Genomic DNA, 22,029 nt, shown 5'->3' with positions numbered 1-22,029 from the left:
TGTGCCAAACCTGCATCAATATCCAAAATACTCTTCCCAATATTTTTGCTATAGATCAGGCTCAGGGTCCTCTCTAGTGTCTGTGGTATTTGATACCTAATAACAGCAGCAGACTGGGTACGTTTTTCCATAAACTTAACAGGTATCATATAACTCTGCAGCAGCTTATTAAACTTTCAGCGAGGCTTGAAGGTGCTATCATGAACTCTGGTGATCTGCAGGGTATTGAGGGCTTTTTTAATCCATAAAGTATCAGAAACAAAGGCTTGCTGGGAAGCACAACAGTACCTTTCTTTTTTCATCCCAATGGACGATTTGAAACTTAGATTGGAGAAATATTAAAACTAGCAGGGTGGAAGCTACTGGAGCATGATCAGCTTTAAAAGCACAACAGCAGAGTCTGACTTGTGCTTAAACACAACAAATAAAGCCAAACCAAAACAGATCTAGTGAAATACCTGGCTCTGTGCCCTAGCCTGTAAAGCAACACCAAAGAATAAAAGTCAGGAAATAGAAGAGGTGGAAACACCTCAATTAAATTCAGTAGCAGCCATTCTGCAGCATCTGCACCAGATCTGAACTCATTGAAGCTCTCCTCAAAGGCTTCACAGGGGCTGCCTCGAGGAAATGTGTAGACAGATGTGGTCGCTGGTCCGTGCTCACTCAGGCACACATGGGCCATTTCCCACACCAGAATGTGATATGAAGAGAGATGCTCTTTGCTTGAGTACGGGGATACAGTCCCTTATATCCCTTGGAGAGGGAGATGGAATATTTAACTTCTACTGCTGTACCCACTAGAGAGAGATAAATAAACTGCAATCACTGCCTAACAGATACTAAAATATTGAGCAGCACTTCTGGATGCCTCTTGAGAGTAAGATGTAATACCCCACTGAGATGCTGTAAGTATTACTCTTTTCTTTGAATGATTACCAATATGTTTTAATGATGCTTTTAGAAATACAAATATTATAATGTGTTTTTTTTCTCATAATAATAATAATAATAATAACTTTGTTCTGAATTTTGAGCTAGGAGTTCAGGATCTGAGTTAATGATCATGAAGAGGCAAATTTCCTCAAGTGTTGCTGGTGGTGTAAGAACACTTTTTTCCCACTGCTTGCAGCGTACATAGCTGGCATTTAAAACCTTAAAATTGTTTCTGACTCGGCCTTACTCTGTGTTCAAGGGCTTCTCCAGAAAGGTTAGCACTTCCCAAGCTCACTAAGTGTTGTTCAGATAACTGTAATTAGAGTGTGATGTACTCCAATAATGTGATAAGGGAGGGAATCATAGTGCCTAAGTGAAGATTTAGCTTTGTTTTGGGGTTTGAGATCTCAAAGTACAAAGAGTTTTCAACAGTAAATCAAAGTAGTGATCCCAAATTCTGATGACATACTGCCACCTCCTTGCTCCTTCTCAAATAATCCTTCAATAATCTTGCCTGTGCCATTGCAGATTGGCTCACTGGGGTTTTATTTCTTGACGACTCATGGTTAATGCCGTAGGATGCAAGTGCTTATTAACTTTGTTTGTGGTCATGTGTTACATGATCATGTTGTTGTTGGCCATATCATCGGCTATGTCTTTGAAACAGCCATTTCCCATGGTTAATATTTATCAATGACAACATTCCTTGATGCCCTGGAAGTGTTTGCACAAATCAGCTCTGGAAGATAGAGCCTTTAAATGTCTGACAGTATTTGTCAAGGCAGGCTGTACTTTTGTTTTCTCCCTCCCTTCTCCTCAAACCTATATACAACAAGATCTTCCCATGACATTAGTGTTGTGTTCTGTGTTTAAAATAGGTTTCCACCATGCAAGAAGCTAGCAGCTTTGCAGCAGAGGACCTTGTCTGCAGGGTGCTTCTGTCAATAGCAATTTTCGTCTCCTTGCTCTGAGCACGAGCTTACAGGAGGCGATATCTGATAGCAGTGGGAGACACATGAGGATAGATGGGTCAAGCTGCTGCTTCTTTCTCCATCAACAGCTTCTACAGAGCTGTTGCTAGATTAACTATTTCATCTTCCAATCCTCTCACCTGCCCTTGGTAGTGAATCTATGCAGTAAAACATCAGGTTTAGGACTTGGTTGGGAAACCTCTCTTGTTTTCTCATGAGACATTTGCAGCCTCCTTGGATCAAACTCTCCCCTGCCAACACGCCACGTTCTTGTAGTTCTTGAGCAGCTATAGATACTTAGTGAGCACACGTGCACGCTATTAATAGAGTTAAGCAGAGTTTTCTCCTGAGAGGGGTTACACTGATGGGATGAGGGCTACAAATGTCAGCTGCAGAAGTGGTTGCATGGCTACAGCAATTACCTGCAGGCAGGTAAACAAACCCAATAACTGTCCAGGCTAACATCCCACTGACCGGTGCATTTCTTTCTGGCAAATGTGGGCCTTCTGGGATGGTTCAAAGATGTGGACTGAAATGATTTTCAAGATCATTTGACAGGAAGCGCTTGTAAATACAGGGAATGCAAGTTGTAAGGAGCTGACTGTATATTAAGAATAAGGCAATTAGTAACGATCCACTGGAAATTCGGGCCCAGTGGTTCTGCTGCTTGCATCTATCCTGTGATCGACTGCTGTGCTTCAGTTCCAGAGCCAACTGTTAGCCTGATTTACTGCAATACCACTTGAATAGCTGAATGCTTAAATGACAAGTTTTCTGACTCTATCAGCACAGAGAAGGCTGACTGGCAGATAACATCACAGACAGCAAGAAAACCGTGATGTGCAGAGTGGGGCTGTTGTAACAGAAGTTGCCTGAACACAGTGTCCGTCCAAGCACACCGTGTGAGACTGGGTTTCCTGAGTGGCATGGCTTTGCACTTCCCCCAGACAACAGTGGAGAACCTCTATTTATAGTGAGTGAGTGTCAGCACTGGACTCTGCCAGGGGAGGAAAGAAACAGTTCTGTATTTTTTCTATAGGAAAGTTTCTTTGCTGACAAGTCCTGAAATCCTCTGCCGCGTGATTTGAGCAATAGTGAGCAGAGGAGATCAGACATGCCAAAAAATGTTCCTCTCTGCGCAGTTCATAGCATGGAGTCTATCTGTGCACTGTGTTCATTTCTCTGATTTTCCACTGGCACAACTCCCCTGTCTCACTGCATTGACACACAACAGCGAATGCAGCTGCCCAGTTAGCTTTCTTTCCTCTTCATTCCTCTCATCATAAAATCACTCTTGAAGAGGAATAAGTGATGCATCTCCTTTTGCATTCAGAACCTACTGTTCAAGAACAGTATTGTTCAGAACCTACCGTGGTGCTGCTGCTCAAACAGGTACTATTGTGGTCCTGAGCTCTCCATTCAGGAAACAAGGAACAGCATTAGATGTTTTTCTGTTTCTTGGCACTTTATATATTAAATTGTCCCAAGTTTCATTATTTGTCTCCCGCTGTTTGAAGAGAGTTTCACAAGCCTGTCCTTAAGTTACTCGAATGAGCACAGAGCCTGTGAGCCTCTGCCAGAGGATGCTTAATGCTGTCATTATAAAAGAAATCATGAAGTATTGATGTAGGTCGTGTGCAAAACACATCCCATGTGAATTTGCTACCCCACATTGCTGCTGTAACGCCACCTTCCTCGCCATGGAGGATGGAGCCAGCAGAGAAAGAAGTCTTGGGAAGTTAAATACACATTTATTGGGTGTCTGCCTTTGAGAAAAGTTTGGCTGTTGTGAGCCTCGTGAGGCTGGGAATGTTAAAGCATAGGTTTTTGAGACAGATGCTGTCTGGCACCCTGAGTCCTGCCAGGCCAGGAATTATTTGTCTATATGACAAATATATGCCCGTATGATGTATTTTTGTTTCATCCTGAAGGTGAGTTTGATGGGCACTGGAAGTACCAGGAGTTATTGTCGTGCTTTTGCCAGGGTAGGTCCTGTTTGCAGAAAATGTTTAGGATCTAAAAGAACCAGAAGTCCATTCCCATAACTGGGCTAGCACGGTACCCTAAACCAGCTGATCATCACGAGCTTCCATGCGTGCCATGGCTGGGCTAAAGCAAATGCAGCTCAGCTGAGTCTTTAAAAGGGATTTATCCCGAACCTTAACCATGTTTCTCTATGGGTGTTGAGAAAGTGGAACAATAATCTTTTATTTTTTTTTCATTAAAGTCCTTTCCTTCTTTCTGTCCTTCATCCCATAACTAAGAATCCGTGTTTCTCATTGCAGGGAGCTGAACTGCCTACTTAAGGGCCAGATTCTGATTTCAGCGCACGGGGCTCAAATCTGTCTCCCCTAGTAACAGTGATAGCAGAATCCAGTCTTATTCCTTTGTTAGCTCCCCTTCTACTTCCCGGGCAAAAAGGAAATGCTTTTAAAATGTTCAAATGTGTGAAATTTGCCCCACTTTCTTCCTTAGGAGCTGTCATCTCTAACAAACCCTTTGGGTTCTTTTGATCTATTTTCAATTGTCTGGTGGGCAAAGCAAAACTCCTCCTCAAATCTCTGATTTTGTTATCTTCTGCTGTGACATGAATTTCCCCCTTTTCCAGTCCTCCCCTTCCGCTGCCTACAGACCCTCTGCTGCTCAGAGCTTCTCACCCATGCCCTTGGTGCCACGTGAATAACAACTGGTTGCTTTTGCTGTCTGCTCCATCTTGCTCCTCTTTAAGCTTTTTAAACACAAAGCACGTTCCTGGTGTGTTTCGCACCTTACAAGGGCTCAGACTGCCCTGGTAGCAGTGATGCTGGAGGAGATGGGTACCGGAGCAGCTTGCAGCTGCTTCTGCCCATGCACTTGCAAATGAGCTGGTATTGGCAGGGGATCATCTCTGCTCTCATCCTGCCCTTTATTCTTAACACTTGCCATTCCTCTCACCCCTGGCAAAAGCACGTTTTCTCTAGGAACAGGTCTCAGTTTATCTTGTCATTTGACATGCTAGTCCCACCATTAACCTCACTACACTTCTCTTACCTTCATATAGTAGTTAATGCTCCCTCCTCTCTCCTTTCTATGAGAGAAGATACTGTCATATACCACCACTTTCAAGCATTTAGGATATTATGATCTGCTTTCCCCAGCTTGCCAGCACTATGGCAGTGTCTGATCTGATTGCCTTCTGCTGTCTGCAGCCTCTCCTTGGTGTTCTTCTACAAAGCCCTCTCTGTTGGGAGCAGAGGCAGTTCACAGCTTCTCCTCTCACCATCTCTGCAGAATGAAGGTTGCGTTGCTCTATTCCTTGCATAGCTTCCTTCTACAGTGGTCTCAAACTGCAGTGGAGCTCACGTGCTGCATTGCAGAGGAGCCATCTCCACTGACCTGAGTGCCAATTTCACAGCCATAAATAGTGACTGCCAAGGTTCCCACTTGGGCAGTTTGACCTTCCTGTCATGAACCACCCTATTCTCTTCTAACAGTCTTGAGTTTCCTGTGACCCAGATGTGGTGCCTTAGCTGATCTTCCCCCAGGTACCGATGGGTGCTCACCGTTACCCAAAGAAGTTAGCCACCACAGAGGAGAAGACGTATCTCCCTTAGGTGGTGAAGAACTCTGCTGTTGGGTGGTGAGTTCTAGTTTTGGCTTGAACAATTTTACTCCGAGCAGTATTATTCTGGCGTGCTGCAATCCAGGATGTAACACCTGAATGCTGTTTTGTACAGCTTGGTAAAGCATCTTCAGCTTCTGGATCACCTACACCAGAAGGCATTCAGGGAAACGCCTACAGAGGCTCAGTCAGTTCTAATTCACGTGGGTATATGCAGCCTTTACAGCAACCTTCTCTTTTCAGCTGGGCAAATATCATCAAAGATGTTGTACATTTGTATTTCTGTGTAAGAAATGAACACATGCAGAAAAGATGCTTTGCCAAAGATGAATTTAAAATTCTATGACAGCCTTTTGTTCCCATTATAAGGTTTTATATGAGACCTTGAGTGATGTTAGAAAATCCGTGGCAGCGAAACTCATTTACCGAAGATTCACCTCACCTGCACATCTGGGAGCTAATAAAACACATCACAGTGTCTGGCTGCTGTCCTTTGAATTCTCTTTAGTCATTACAAAACTGCTGCCAGAAGTACTAACTGTCCTTGTGCTCCTTGTGCTACCACAGTGAATACCAATAGTAGCGGGGAAACGGACAGCAGTGAAGTAGGTAAGAGCAACTGCATGTTAAATATTGTTTTGAGCTACTTAATTTCCATTATTTTCTAAAGTTCCTCTCATAAATCAGCATTTTGACCATAGAAGTAATGACTGAGGTTTATTCAGCAATGCTCCTATCACTTTCCCAACTGCCTTTCCTTAGCCAAACAGCAGATAAAGTCCAGTGCTGCATTATTCCACTGTTCAGGCATCCCCAGTAGCCCCTCTGTGTATTGCTGACAGCCTTTCTATTACCATCTGCAGTTTGCTCTTTAGTAATGACGTCCTCTTGTGCTGGTTTGGATGGCAAAATGGGGGAGATTTCAGGGGGGTTCTGTGGCTTTTTTTAGTCTTTTTTTTGTTCTTCCTTTCTATGGAGCTTGTTGAGGGAATGACTTTGTGTTTCCTAGGAAGAAACACTCACATACTTCCAGTCATGATGTTCAGTTTGCACGGGGAGATAGGTTCAGTTCCTCAACCTGAGTACGACATGATGGAGGGGAGGGGAGCAATGATGGTGATGCTGCTTGAGGAACATTTTAAAGTCAGAGATAAGTTAGCCCTGCCATGGCAAGCATTCCCATGCCTGGCTCAGTCCCAAGAAACTGTCGACATTCCTCGTTGTCATGGGGTTGCTAACTCACTTCTCTGTGTCTGCTTTCCTACCTACCACCACGGCCCACGCTTGCTGTGTTCTGCCTTCACACCTCATCTCGTCCTGCGTCTCATGCTGCAGGCCTTTATCCCAGCAGCCCAGAAGTTTGTCTCACCACTCATTTCCATAGTTTGCTCTGCCTCTACTCTGCCAAAGCTGTTTCTGGGTGGGTGATATCATTGTTTTCATCCTTTTAAAATGAATTTGGAGCTTGGATAGACACCTCCATTGGAGTTACGTAGTTTTCTACCTTAGCTAAAATTGGTCTAACGCTTGAGGAGTTGGTGTTGGCTTCTTCACCTATCAGAGCTTTTAACTGAAAGTCATTCTCCAATGACTTTCCAGCTCTTTCATACATTCTGCTCCAAAATGCCTTAATTTAAAGAGGTACTTCAGTACCGAGCAGTGCTTTTGGCACAATGTGTCAGAGACTAACTTTTTATTCACAGCTCTGACTACACCGTGGCCATCATCACTCCAACACCCCACAGAGCAGCAGGAAATAAGCTGTGGTGGCATGTGTGCTAAGCCAGGATTCAGGTATATCTTGATTTGGACCAAAATCCACCTTTTCCCCCCCCAGTATTCTTGACCCTGACATACATTCACTGGTACAAAGACTGCTCATTCAAGCAGCTTGCTGCCAGTCCATCAATCATTATGAGAGGGCTCAAATGCCAAATTGTACCGGATGCAATTTGGAGAACAGGTATAGTCATTTTGTCTGATGAAGCGTTCGTATGCTGCAAAATGACAAATCATGTTTATTTTCACATTGTCAAACTGTGCTTTTTTTCCTGGGTTGGCACAATTGCAATCAAGTTTTCCTTCAGGGATAGCTTGGGATTTATCCATATGGTTTGCCTTACTTCAGTAAGTCATCAGTTCTCCCTCATTAACATCGTGATCAACCAGGGCTAGATGGTTTCACCTCTTACGATCACAGCATGTCTATAAAGCCTGTATCATGGCTCATCACTACCTGGGAGAGGAAATTTAAGGAAATGGACATTCACATCTCTTCAAAGTCCCCATTGACTTTATAATTTGAGACAGTCATGGTCACACCTGGGGAATGAATGCTGTTCTTGAGCTAGATGGAATATATCCAGTACAGCATGTGCTGCTTTGTCCCCTGTATCTTCTGCCACTTCAACTTTCATCCATCTGCAGCCTTGAGCTCGTACCTTCTCAGTCTGAATTTCTACTTTTCAACCCTCTTAAACTGCCGTTTCCTGAGGTTCCTGAAGCATCATTTCACACCAGGCAAGCTTTGCCGTTGTCATACAGCAGCCTAGAATTTAAGAAACAACTCTCCAGGATGAGGACCTGGATAATCCTCAGGGATATCTGGGGTAACATGCACAGGATGGCCCTGGTGCCTTCTTTAATGCAAAAAACCCTCCAGATCAAGGCAGTAGAAAAATGGTTCATTTTATTGATACTCCTTGTGAGAGCTCTTGGTGTAGCTGAAGCTTACAAGGCATCACATAATTACCTCTCCACCTAAAATGAATTATTGTCTGCTCTAATAGCAGGGAAGATCTCTAACCTGACATCTAAAACTGAATTCTTTCTTTACAATCCTTCTTTTGGCTCATTCACACTCACAAAGTTTTTAGGACCTTGCTAGTTAAGTGATTAGGAACATTTGGACACTCCTGGAATCCTGTAATGATTCCGTATCTCTTTAATCCGTGGTGATTCATCTTAAGATGATGGCAGTTAGAAAAATAGTTGGATATTGAAGAAGCAATGGGGAAATTTCACTCCATAAATCATTTTAATTGAAGGGAATGCTTGCAATATGTCTATCTTCGTAATGCTGTGACCTTGAGTGGGATCTGCATTCATTTTGGAGCATGTCTTCCTCGTTTCTATGCCAGCTTGTTGAGTTATACATAGAAGCTAAACCTCTAGAGATTGATCATGCACAATCAGTGATGCGGGACTGAAACAAGGCAGATGACAATGGGGAATCTAAAGGTTAGGAGAAAGGGGTGTAACTGCCAAACCCTGCTGATGGCTGGAACTGGGAAATGCAAGGCAAAGGTTTCAAAAGTCATCTGGGTGACGTATTAGTGGAAAAGACATTTCACTAGGATAGATTACTTGAATACCCAGGGCTGAAGTCTAACCTTGGAAACACATGGCAGAGCTGCTGGTTACAAAGAATAGGTTCTAGTGTGAAAAGGAAAGGAAAGGAACAAATGCATTTTGCAGCTGAAACGTATCCTGGGAGAAAATACAACAGAAATATGAAGGCCTTTAGCTTGAATCCGAGTTATTAGAGGAGGAGAAGACGACAAGGTGGGCAGTGGGTGGCCGGAGGCAAGGAGAGGGCTTAGGAGGAGAGCAGCAGCTTGGCAGATTGGTGGTGCCTGTGGAGACAGGGACCAGATGGCGACCTGGGTCCTCCCTGAGCAGCTCTGCCTGCATCCACAGCCCTGCCCAGCCGAAGAGTCGGTGTCTGCACTGCTGACAGAAGGCGAGGGGACGCACAGAGCCACTGCCTGATGAAAATAAAGAGCCTGAAACTCGTAATTCCCAGGACTGATTTGAATGACTGCAGTTAACAAATGACCTAATACATCAAAATGGGACGCCTACCAAACAGATCTGCTTATATGAACACATGCAGAAGAGATTTCTTTTGGCTCTTGCACCTCAAACTTTCTATTTCCTAATGCAAACTAAGCAGTGACAAATAAAAATGAGACTGCGAACGCAGCGTGACCTCTTTAAGCTTTAATTATCCATTAGAACTGTTTTCTTCTATGCTGAGATTCAGAGCAACACATTTAAGCATGTTCCTCTCAGGTTTATGGAAGATGTAACTTTCTTGTTATGCCATCTAATAAATACAACTAAGCACAATGGCCCAACAATATCTGTAGAAACAGGATTTGGGAAAATGTGTTTAATGAATCAGAAGTGCCTCAGCCTAGTCAGTCTTGAAAAGCAAAGCAGATCATGCAAAATAACAATGCACTAAAGCCCAGATGCATAAATATTTTATTACGGAGTTTACTTTCAGTATTTCAGAACTGCATTTTACTATGAAACATCTCTACCTGCACGGGGAAAGGATAATGGTGGTGGTGGCTTTGAGCAGTCCAACGTGAGATCTCAGAATTGGATTTAAATGTCCCAGCCCTTAGTAGCATCAGGCACCTCTGCCTTTGTAATGGTTACAAATGCTGATTGCGTTTTGTTGTCCTAGGATGACATGGAAGTGCCTGTGAAGATTTACAGCTGGGAGAAGAAAACCAATACATTTTCATTCGGCTGGGAAGACTGAACAAAAGGCAGGAGCCCCCAGGCCATTGACTCCCTCACAGCCCTCCCTCATCAGTCCTTCACCCTTCTCCCTGCCCTTGTATAGCAGCATCTCGGGGACCATATTTCCTCCTGAGTTTTGAAAGCAGGACGGGACCTGAGTTTGTCACCACCTTGGCGAGACCTCCTGAAAGGTATGCAGCTCGGGAGACAGGCAGCGGCTCCGACCGCCTGGGAACGGTGCCATGCACAGGGGGAGATTTACGGCTCCTTTCCCCTTCAGACACTTCATCTGGGGCGATGCAGAGCTGACAGCTCCTCATTTCCAGGTACTGCAAACTCCTCTTTGTCCACAGGAGCCTGTACGGGCTGTTTGGGGTCCCCCAAGCTGAGTGCCCCCTAAGACAGCATCCCTGCAATGGTCCTGGCAGGCAGGCACCGGCAGCCGAAGGGCAGCTTTCCAAAACCCGCTTCTCCTAACAGGGCCACGCTCTGGTACTTACTCAGTCTTTACAACTCAGTGATATGCTGCCAATGTATTTTTGCCAAGGAGACAAAAATACGTCTCTTCTTCCTACTCCCTCAGCCTATGAAAAATCTCAGTTGTGCGCAAAGAGGCTCTGTCTGTATACATGTGTATATTTAGGGGAGGGGAAAAGAGAGGTTTTGTTAATTTATCTTCCAGTTGAAAGTCTGCCTTGTAGCCAGGGAAGCACTGTTTTCACCATGTATAAATTCGGACAGAAAAGCCTTACTTTGTGCTCAGCAGAAATGGCAGTGTGTGCAGTGGGAATTGGGAGCAAATCCTTTAACTGCTCCAGGTCCCAGGTTCTCCTTTCTAGGATGCAGGCATGGTGGCTTATAAGTAATTTGGGGATTTATGGGTCAAAAAGCTATATATTATCAAAGTCCCCTAATAATGCATGAAGAAGAGACACATCATCTTTCTAAGGTGGGGAGCTCTCTGCTTAAGAAGTGCTTCAATTTCCCCAAGGGCCAGAAAGACTTCAGGTATTTCACATGTTAACTTACTTAACTTTCAATTAAGCAAGACACAGCCCACACAGCCATGGTTTGGGATTCTAGCTATGCTCTCTGACTGGTTTGGGTACTTTAAAAGCACACGGCACAAAGAGGAGGGTTTGGAGGCTTTTTCTAACCTTCCAGGCAACTTTGCACGCTCCAAAAAGGTGTATTTCTTTTTCCTCTTTCCCCTCCCTTTTCCCCCAGACCTTGCATGACTTCAAGGCATCAAATGTTAATGAAAGTTTGCCAGGCTTCAGGGGCTGTGAAATGGAAGTTAAAAATCCTGCACCATAGGATGGCTCTAAAAATACTCAATCATGTCGAAGTACCAGCGGCTCCAGCAGCTCTCCTCCGCACAGCGCTGCTGATGCATCAGGGCTTTTTCTTCTAAATAAGCTCTTGAGAAAGTTTGCTTAGTGACTATAAATCACTTATGCTCTATAGCCTGGATTCACCAGGTTGTGTGCCAGCAAATACCTACTGCAAAGTGAGTATCTGCCTTGTCATTTAACTCTTAATGGTGCTGCAAGGGAGGTGCCAGCATCCAAGGGGGATGCAGTGATGCGTATGTGCTCTGCTCTGCCTCCATCCAGGGACTCATAAATGTGCTGTCTGTCCCTCAGGATGAGCACAGCCTGAAACACCAGTTAGTGCCCGGCTCCTGAGTTCTGCTCTTCAGTGGCATTTCTTGTCCAGGGTGCTGGGGGTTGGTAGGCTGAGCTTCTACATTTTAGGAACGGCAATACCTAACCCCCTTTGCAGATCTCCTCCTAAGTGCTATTAAGAAGGAGAGCTGTATCCTCATGAGACATGGATGCTTTTCTGCAGCAGCTCCACATGCCTCAGGTGATCTTAGCTGATGTGTCCTGCTAACCAGCAATACTCCATATTCCAGGTGTGCCTTCACTCTCTTCTGAGGGGCTCCAGCAGAGAGATTACATTCCCTTATGCTATTAAGGTGTTTTTTGCTGGATGTTTTTCTTTCCTAACAGCACTCTCATGAGTGGGAACCCAGGAGCTCATTTTCCCACACCACCAACCCCTTTTCTTCTCCAAGAAGCACAACATACTTTCCCCCCTATGAAGCAAATGAGGAGCTTGAACACAATGATTTGCATCGTGACTTCAAGCACAATGATGTTGAATACGGTGCCTAAGCCCTTCCCATCACAGGTGAAGCCACAGGAGGCTGTGACTCAGCTACACTCTGAGTCATGCAGCATGATGCTCCCCTACTCTCGGGGGACAGCACTTCCCCATTAGCCTCTACAGGCAACAAACTCTGGCTGTCTCTCACCCGCTCAGACCTTAGTGAGATGCTTGGACCCCGAACTCTGGCCATTCCCTGCTGATCTGTATCAGGGGAGGGACAAAGAGCATGACCCCAAACCACAGTGTTGTGGGGTATTTATGTATTTATATATATGTATATATATGTATACCCAAGGAGGGGTATTTGGTTCAGGTGTGTGCAGGAAGTTTTGCCTTCCCAGGCATGGGCAGGCTGCCTGGCCATGCTCCAGCCCTGTGTTGCGTACATTGCAAGTCAGGCTCAAACTGCTATTTTTGAGCAAGTCACTAGAAATAATTCATGTGTGCAAGTTAAAATTCTGCTTAAAAATCACTCCCTGCCTCAGAAGCTTAAAACCTGGGAAATCTACAGCAGAGGATATTGAATTTCATTTTACCATGTTCTTTCCAGCTGTTATGGTAAGCTTAGATCCTCATCCTGCACTTCTTCACTCCAAGGGTCTTTTCTCATGCAAATAGGTTCAACTCCAACACTCCCAGGACCAGCCACACATGTAAGTGTTGTGAAGAATCTGCCCCTTTACCTGGACCAGATAAAAAGTCCTGCGCCAAACACTGAGCTGCATGATATTTCTGAAGTGAAAGTTCAGGTAATAAACCTTCTTTCAAGGATTTCAAAATCGATTCCTGAATATTGAGTCAATTTATTTAACCTGAGGTTTTTGGAAAGCTGGAAGGTGCAGGTTTGTGGGTGTGTGAACTGTGTGAGCAACAGCACAAAAGGGAAATGCTTTTTCATCCATGTGAGCTTCTGTAAATTGTCTTCTATTCTTAGGACAGTAAGCATAACATTAAAAAGAAAATCTAATAATTTAAACCTTGCAGGAAAAGCGGCAGGAGCGAAGGGAACCTCTGCAATGATAAATGTCTGAATTTATTCCGCTGCCGCTGCTGGCTTTTAAATTAGTTTTCTTTTTCTTTCATTTCTTGCTGTTGACAAGTTGGGTTGCATTGCTGTGCCGTTCTAATGTTTACAGATAAGGAAGTCTTGAAGGTCAAACATTCTGTTCTTAGTTGTATAAGGTAATCTTCTTGTGTTGGTGACAGTGTGGAGTGATCTCATGTCGCCATGGGTACCTGAATCATGCCTGTCTAACACCAACATTCTTCATTCCTATCCCCTCCCATTAAGTTCTTACATAGGAAAAAAAGAGCCACCTACAAGGAAAGCGTTATGTGTGATGCAAATGATGGATTGGAGGAAACACTTTGCTTTAAGAAAGCTCACTGAGCCAGCGGTCTCTCCTACCGCACCCATGCACAGCTGAGGTGACAAATTGGTTTGTATTTGACTGTGACCCGTGTGAATTTTGCCATAAATGCTCCAAAACACAGGCTGAGTGCAATTTGTTACTAGTGTTCACCATAATGCCTACATGTAAGCATCAACACTGCCATCGTTCAGATGGGTAACTGTCCCCATAGTGGATGCGCAGCAAACTAGACCCACATGAGGAAACCGGAAGATTGCTGAAATCCAGATTACAGGGGAGAAGTCAGACCAGCCTCTGCCCACAGCTGATCATAGCAGCGGCATGGCAGGGAAGCAGAGAAACGTGGTGAAATGAAGGTACATGAAAAAAGGACAACCTTAATTACGCCTTCCCATGCTCCTGCAGGTTCAGTTCAGTGCTCTAATACCTGCTGGATGCAGCTTCCCTTGACAGTTCTGTAACATCTAAAGGAAAGAGAGGAAAATGAAGAGGGAGCAAAACGCATGGGCCTTGATCGTGACAGGGCTGCAGCTCTTTGAATGTTAGCTTTTCTCCCTGCTACAGCATGAAAGTTTTTGGTCTCTGCTAAACTGCACTTTGAGTCAATGTGAATGGATCATGTACATGAAAGACCAGCAGCAAGAGTTTCTAGAGGCTGACAGCATGGCTGTAGATCAAGACTTCTGCCTTTTACTTTATTGATGGGAGGGACTGAAGTCTAAATTTGGGTCTTTGTGCTGAATGTCTTTATGCAATCTTATTTTAAGGGGAAAAAACCCCACACAACAAGAACAAAAAAGAGCACTTTCCAGGAAGGGAAATCAGTCATTTTTCTTGGTAGCAGGATTTCTGACTCCAGTAATATGCAGAAGTCAGGTAAATCAGAAACCTCAGCTGGAAGGTTTGGACCTGCAGGCTCTGGCAATGGGATAATATAGTGGAAATCAAATAAACCAGCTTGTACATACCACCTTGCTGTGAATTAGGACTGTCCCTGCGTTTCAGTGTTCTACAATCAATATTCAGAATAAGATCCTTTCTTTTACGTGCTCAGGGGGCTTAATTCAACCCTGGAATAAATGGGCAGCTAACAATGGGCCAAACTCAGCTTGGATGCTGCTGTAGTTAATTAAGAAGAGTAGCATCAGGGATAAATTTGGCAAGGAGTGTTTAAGTGACTGCCTTGGGAGGCAGGGAAGAAAAACCCTTGCTTAGCTCACTGCATCCAGCTCTTCAAATGCAAATTAACCTGTCAACATCTGCATGCAGCCACACAGGACAGCTGCAAAAAGGAGCTCCCAGCACCCAGAAGAAGGGCTGGAAATGTTTAGTTCCAAACAGCTATTTTCCAAACTAATTTCTAGTAAATAAGAATACATTTAAAGCGGTAAACTGAGCATCTGCTACATGAAACGAATGGAGGACAGCATGTGAAAAGAAACATATGTCAAGCATGCACTTCAGATGCATTGACTACTTGCCTCCAAAACAGAGTGAATTTAAACATATTTGCAGCAAACACTGAGAAAAAAATTGCCTTTGCAACCCAAAGAAGAGGCTCAAATAACAGCACAATTTAAGCCTGACCATACCTTGCCTTTGCCGTGGAGGAAGAGAGCAATTCATTGTATTTCAGCTGCTGCCTGGCTTCTTTTAGCGAGGAATACATCAGGAATGCCAAGTTCAGGCAGCATTTGTTTGGAGAGAAAAATGTTCCTTTAACAGTACATTTAAAAACCCAATTAAACCAAGTTACTGCTGGAACCAAACCGTACCAGATTCGGTTCACTGGAGAGAAGATGCAAAAATACCCCCGTGCTTCCTACAAACTACCGTATCTGCCGGCGTAAGACGGTGACATCCTTCCCGGACTGATTCAGCAATGTGTACAGCAGGAGCTGAGCTCTGCTGCTGCAAGGGGATTGCTTGTGACTCAATCTCTTTCTTCAATACACTGCAAGTCAGGGAAATTGCATTTCAGTATTTCGTTGGGCCCATTATCCTCAGACAAAATCTCTACTGACTTAGCTGAAGCCCTTACTTACAAAACAAGTACAGGATAAGGCTGCTTCAGCAAGCAGAAGAAGGTGAGGTTGGATTTCAGCCCTGAAGGATGCAACTCTTCCTTGCGAAGCAGCGTGCAGGAATATTTTGCTCTTGTTTTCAGTGTAACAGGGCACAGAACAAGCTCTGATGTCTCTTTTTCTTTGTCAGGGGAATAATCTCCCTACCAAGCCTGGGACGCGTGCTGCCGGTCAATCTGCCGAGGCTTTTGCTAACTTTTTGGTTATGCAGCTGTGATCTCATGGTGCAGCCTTCTCCCATGGTCCCCTTAGGAGAGAGGGAAATCAGAATAGAAATAAGCCATGAGCAGCTTCTGCAGAAATCATTTTGCTATGACAATGTGGTACAATTAAACAAGACTCGTAAATCCCACTGTTATAAAATCCATGGCTTGCGCCAACACTTCTACTCATCTGTGAGTTTTCAGCCTGGATCAGGGCTGAGGAAATAGTAGAGATCTTTGACTCAGTTAACAGCACTGAGCTTTGCACTATTCACCTTGGCGTACTGTAGCATCGTGCTAAGTAACATGAAATGAGAAGACAGAAGAGAAAAGCCTCTGGAAGAGCCAGAAACCTGCCTGACACAACCGTGGTTCCCAGAACAGAGACATCGCATCCTGCCCCTTCACAGCACCTTCACCTCCTTGCTCAGGTTTGCTTCAGTACCTTTTTCCCCCTGATCCTGGGAACGATGATTGTGGAAAGGAAGAACTGTCATTGTAACAGCAGTGAACTGACATGGCCCAGCAGCAGAGATAGGGTTTTAATCCCCCTGGCTTGCAGAGCAGCACAGTGTGCTATTGAGTGCGTGTCCACCATGGCAACAGCAGTGGTGCTCCAAGAATTCAATTTCCATGGTGCCCCTGGGCCTTGCCTTGACATCTTCATTGTTCCACAGCAAAATAAATAAATAAAAATCCAAGGGTACTGTAAAAGCAGGGCAAAATATGGAACACTATAGAACAGGGTTATTTAATGGTTAATTTAGAAAGGAACATAGCATTAAAAACGTATGAAGGTGGCTACATATTGATGCTGTATACATATTTAAAGGGATGCCTCTTGTAAGGGCAGTGTTCCAAGCTACACCTAAAATAATGTGTGCAAAGGAAAATTAAAAGCATATTTCACCATTTGGACTTGTTTAATCTGCCTCTGAAAGGCTTTTTCAGCCCAGCTCCTGAACATTAGTATGGGAAAGGATATGAGAAAAAAACCCTCAGTTTTGGTGTAATTCTACCAAAGTCAGCAGAGTTAAACTGAGGATGATTTTCCTGGCCTTTTTAAATAGAGTGTAATTTTCTCCATGGGTAGTTATTAAATGTTATTGAGAGTGATTGCTGCTGCTGTTGGACAGGCTTTCCGGAGAGGTCACTCTGTCCCATCTGAATAGCCCCAGTGGAAAACCAGAAGAAGGTTTGTAGTTTTTACAACTTGAAGAGTCCCTGGGGGCTCTCACTACACCACACATCACTGCCTGACCCAAAGCTAAGAGCACATATCTATGCCGAGTTGAGATATCCTGGCTTGACATCCACTCCTACATCACAAGAATTCTGCCTGTAGAAATTGCTTGAAATATTGGAGAGGGCATTGCAGAAGATATCCATGTGGACATTTGGTCCCATCTCTGTCAGAGAGGACGTATTCCTTAAGTACGCTTTCTGAGGCTCAACTGCTCGGTGTTGACATTTTGGGGCTGGTGAGGGTTTATATCCCTTTCACCAGCCGTCCTAAGCACTGGCTGAGAAGGGCATTCCCTATCTAAAAGAAGATGGACTTAAAATAAGGATAAGATTAAAATAATGACTTCAAATAAAAATCAGATTGGACTCTGATTTCTGTAGCCTTGTAAGCGCATGGACCAATTTGAAGCGTGCAAAAATGGTCAGCCGAGTGCCTACTGCATGTCCTCAAGACACAAGAGAGATCTTCAGGCTCAGTAAGCCCTAGACTAAAAAGTTCCAGTTCTTTTTGGCATTGGCAAGATTTGTGTGTGGGAAGGCACCGTTGCTGTCAGCAGCTCTCAAAAGGCACCTTAAGGATCTGGATTCCAAGTGGATGGCATTGCCCATCGCATGCAGAGCTAAGCCAGTACCCAAACTGCGTAGATGGGTAGGAACCAAGGTGTAGCAGCACAGCATTGACCTTCCTGCCTGTTGACATAGACAGGTCCCCACCTAGCTCACACATATCCAGATTTGCTCTTTCAAGGCACATGGGTTTAACCCCTGCCTCCACAAGGAATGCAGCTGCCCAGCCAGGACCCTGCCCTGTCTTGCAGAAATCAGAACCTCAATTCTTAGGCAATGCAGCATCAGACTTCGCGTGGATCATGCATAAATCGAGATAAATCTTGGCTTAAATGGGGGCCAAACACAAAGAATTATTTATCCTTTTTACAAAAAGCCTAACTAAAAGGACTTTTGGGATGAAAACAGGAACAAGAGACCTCATAATTCTCCCACTGGAGAAATTAAAATGCAAAATAGTATCTCTAAACAAAATTATGAAGCTCTGTCCCTTGAGATAGTTAAAAATTAAATGAGCAAAGCATATACCCAAGGATCTGTTCTTACCCTTGCAAGACTTTGGGCTAGATAGTAGGTATTTTCCCCCTCTCACGGCTACAATGCTGAGCTCCCAGAAAGGATTTGTCTGTGCAATACAGTGAAGCTCAGCAATAATTACCCATTGTGCTATGTGATGAGGCATCCTTTTGGTTCTTCAGTAACCCGTGCACCTGGACTTTAACTAAAAACCAAATAATATGCACAGAAAACATTTTTATGTAAGAGGAGGTGAACATCACTAAAAATCAGAGAGCCTTTGTATGGCATGCCAAACTGCTGAAGCGAAAAAATGTCTTCAGTGAAAGGGCTCAGATGTGAGCATGTTTCAGTGCACAGCTCCAGGAAAAACTCTGATAATAAATGTGAGCTTGTTATCGTTGCTTTTCAGTGGGAAGTAAAGCCGGAAGCAGGGTCATGCTGGCTAATTGAAGCTTACATTTTCATTCAAGCACTGCATTTTAATTATAAACTGGTGACACAAGTGTCACTTAGTTCTTACCCTGTTTTAAGTGTGCATACATATAAAGAAATATTTTCAGTTATTAATTTATTCTTGTGATCATACTCATTATCCTACATTATGTCTACCAGGCACGTGCCTAATGACATGTTTGATACGCGCTAATTCTCATGCCTCTTTTAATACAGGGCTTACACACACATTTTAGGCTGAACACCGTGCCAGCTGGCCACCAAAACAGGTACACACTCGAATGCTATAAAATGAGCATTAGGAACTGTGTACCCGTATTCTGGCCAGCTGCAACCACTTGCTCAGCCCTCCTAGGGCAAAGTGGTCATGCCAGAAAAAGGGATAACCTGCGAGAGTGGCTGCATCCAGCACTGACGCTTGGAGGTGCCAGCAGTGAGGTTCTGGCTGCCTGGGTCTGGCCCTGATCCTGAACCACTTGCCCTTCACCCAGCTTGCGAGTGCTCCTCTGATGCTGCAAGGCTGAGCGTGTTGGCTCTGTGTGTGGTTGAAGCCATGGGTAAGACTTAGAATTCAGATGGACGATTTCTGGCTTGTTTTTCCTTCCCTATAGGGTTTTGCTGCTGTGTCCAAAGGCTGTGTCCAACTAGAATGCTGCCATTTATAAACAGGAATTAAAATAAAATGAGGAAAAATGTCACTGGGAATTGGTTACTGAGAGACACAAAGTAAGTTATTAAAAATCAGACCAGGAGTGCAAGCAAAAACAAGGCGAATATCCCTAGAAATCAAGTTGTGAGGGTAAACTTCTTTCAAAGCCATCAGATGGAATGGGATAGCTAAATTTTTCCCCTCTTAATTTTCTACCAAACTATAAAGAGGATTCTATTTTAATAGCACTACCATAGCGGGACATTGCAAATGAATTGTTTGAATGGCTATAATTAGAAGTGATACTGTGAATACTGTCCTAGCATTATTCCTAAATACTGGCTGTTTTTTTTTCCAGGTCTTGCATCTTTAAGGATCCCAAAGCATCTCCAAAACTGTCTGCATTTGCCAGTGCTAAAGGCAAGGGCAAGAGTACAGCAAAACATGCCGAGCAAAGGAGAAATGCTTACCAACCTCTGCAGCAAACCTTCTGCCTACTGAGGACAGCCACAGGATGTTAAATCTCATGATTAGCAGATAGTCTTGGGTGAATATTTTTGGAAAACCCCTAAGTAACCTAAAAAATTGAATCCTGTTGACTCCCAATGCAATGTTCAAAGACAAAACTTCACTGGAAATACGAGTTCATAAGCCACAGCCTTTGAAACAGCCACTCGTCATCGCAGAGCATCTTTTGTCGACAGACAAAAACGTGTTTTCGCAGCAGGCAGAGCTGGGGGGATGTGGACCAGCTCTGATCCAAATGCAGGGTGGGCAGATCCAAGCAGCATGAAGCCTGAGCCAAGAAACTCAGCCTCTTGCCAGGTTTATTGGCTGAGGTTCAGCACATGCATAAATGTAGAGGGGCTTTTTGGATGGAGGCCGTCTGCATCCTACCGGTCCATCGGGAAGAAGTTGGTCTGTCTGCAAAGAGCACACTGGTGAACCCAAAATTGCTGTAATGGAAATGATGCTCTGCTGCCTGCTGGCAGGAGGGTGAGGATAAGCACCCAACTGGTTCTGGTTAGCAACCGGAGGTTTAAGAAGCCATTTCCAAACAGTTACATAGCTTCCTGATTTATTAATTGATATTTTACCATGTCGAGGATAGCTTTGCTTGATACTGATGTTTTCCAACAGTTCCTCAAATAAAACTTGGTTGAAATTGTTAACAATGTTGCTGAGATTTAATTGTACAGAATAAACTGCTGCCAGCCAGGCATATGTCAGGTGGCAGAGTGGGATCATGGGACAGTAAACTGAGGAGGAAACAGATGAAGAGTCTGGGGCTCTCCCTCTGCAGCCCACCCTGGAAACTGGGTTCCCAAAGTTTTGGCAGTTCATAATTGCCAACAAATAACCTACCCACCATCAGCAGAGGTGTATCTGCAGAGTAACAATGCGCTCTGGACTATTTACTCCACTGGCTCAAGTAACTGAGCTCTGTTCAGTGACTCCGAGGGCTTTGACCCTGTTCAAGATCCATGTGGATAAAAATGCAATGCGACATAATGCAACTTGCTGCTTCACTTGCTAAAAACAAACACACACACAAAGAAACCAACTTCAGCCAGTTTTGCATTAAAATGCATGCAAGTATGCAAAGGAGCACTGCTATGGTTTACCTGAGTTTAGAAGATCCACTAGACAAACATGATTACAGCCCACTATTGCCACTAGTGAGTCAGATAGAAAGGAATATTACTAGCTTTCATATCTGGCTACCTTTGAAAACTCAGCCTAAATAGTCACAAGGTATTCCAGCATTAAGAGTTTTCTATTCCATTTGCTTTCAGGCAGCTGAATGCTGGGGGCTGACCTTTAAAGAAAACAATCCAACAGCATGGCAGTTCTTACAACAAAATTATCCCGTGTCTTGCTAATAGCCATCACTGATGCTCAGTGAGCCATGAGATAGGTATGCACAGCTCTAAGATAGGTGCATGCAATAAGTTCTATTTTAGATTTGATTATATTTAGGCAACGTGGCTTCGGCAAGATCCTATTTCAAGTCATAATTGCAACATGCCATGCTTCCTTTTTAATGCCTTGCAGCAACGGCAGATAAACTATGCCTCTGGGATGCAAGTAAAACAATAACAATCCTAACGTTATTGAAAGCTATATATTTGGACAGGAGAAAATAATCAGTCATCCATATTCTACACAAAATTGCATTATTTGAAATGTATAAATGGGAGAAAATTGATATGAAACCTCCACTAAAGAATTGGCAGTGACTTAAAAATGGTTATTAACTAAATCTGAAAAAACACCCCTGGCAGCTAAACAAGGGTGGTAATTCCTCGCTGAACTGGGTACCTCTCCCACTCAAACAGGGATGCTCATTGCTTCTCAGTATCTTTGAAATATCTGGCATTATGAAGCTAATGGGACTGGCTAAATGAGAAGCATTCAAAGGGCATAACTAAGTGGCACAATTCCAAAACAGCAATTAAAAGGCGGAATGCTTGAAAAAGAACAATAAAAGAGGTTAATTAGTATCAGGGCCTGGCAATCTGCACAGGAAATACTGTAATTCCATAATGCACTCTCCTTTCATCTGTCTCTCTGTGTCGTGACCATGTTTATTATCTAGCATTCCTTCACATACACCATTTGTAAGAAAATTGAAGAAGAACTTAGAGTGCTACTTGTAATTTAAGCCAGAGTTTGGATAAAGCCATGGGAAACAAAGTAAAACAGGTAGGGAAAAGAAC

General features: G+C 43.9%; 1 protein-coding gene and 1 long non-coding RNA gene across 2 annotated transcripts in view; one reads left to right on the top strand and one right to left on the bottom strand.

Annotated features, from left to right (window-relative positions):
* Nucleotides 1-22,029, bottom strand: part of CACNG4 (calcium voltage-gated channel auxiliary subunit gamma 4) — a 42,885-nt gene that overhangs the window by 12,709 nt on the left and 8,147 nt on the right. The gene's annotated exons all lie outside the window — the stretch shown is intronic.
* LOC133270445 (uncharacterized) lies at nt 5,031-20,438 on the top strand. Its single transcript, XR_009743779.1, has 4 exons — nt 5,031-5,523; nt 9,983-10,232; nt 19,272-19,386; nt 19,668-20,438. It is a non-coding gene; the product is annotated as an uncharacterized LOC133270445 (long non-coding RNA).

The sequence above is a fragment of the Pezoporus flaviventris genome, unplaced genomic scaffold (genome assembly GCF_033815535.1).
Source record: "Pezoporus flaviventris isolate CSIRO_AGI_PZ_B2104156 unplaced genomic scaffold, CSIRO_AGI_Pfla_v1 ptg000020l, whole genome shotgun sequence".
NCBI classification, from domain to species: domain Eukaryota; kingdom Metazoa; phylum Chordata; class Aves; order Psittaciformes; family Psittacidae; genus Pezoporus; species Pezoporus flaviventris.
Note: the sequence above shows the minus strand (reverse complement) of the source record. Positions and strands in the feature narration are given on the sequence as shown.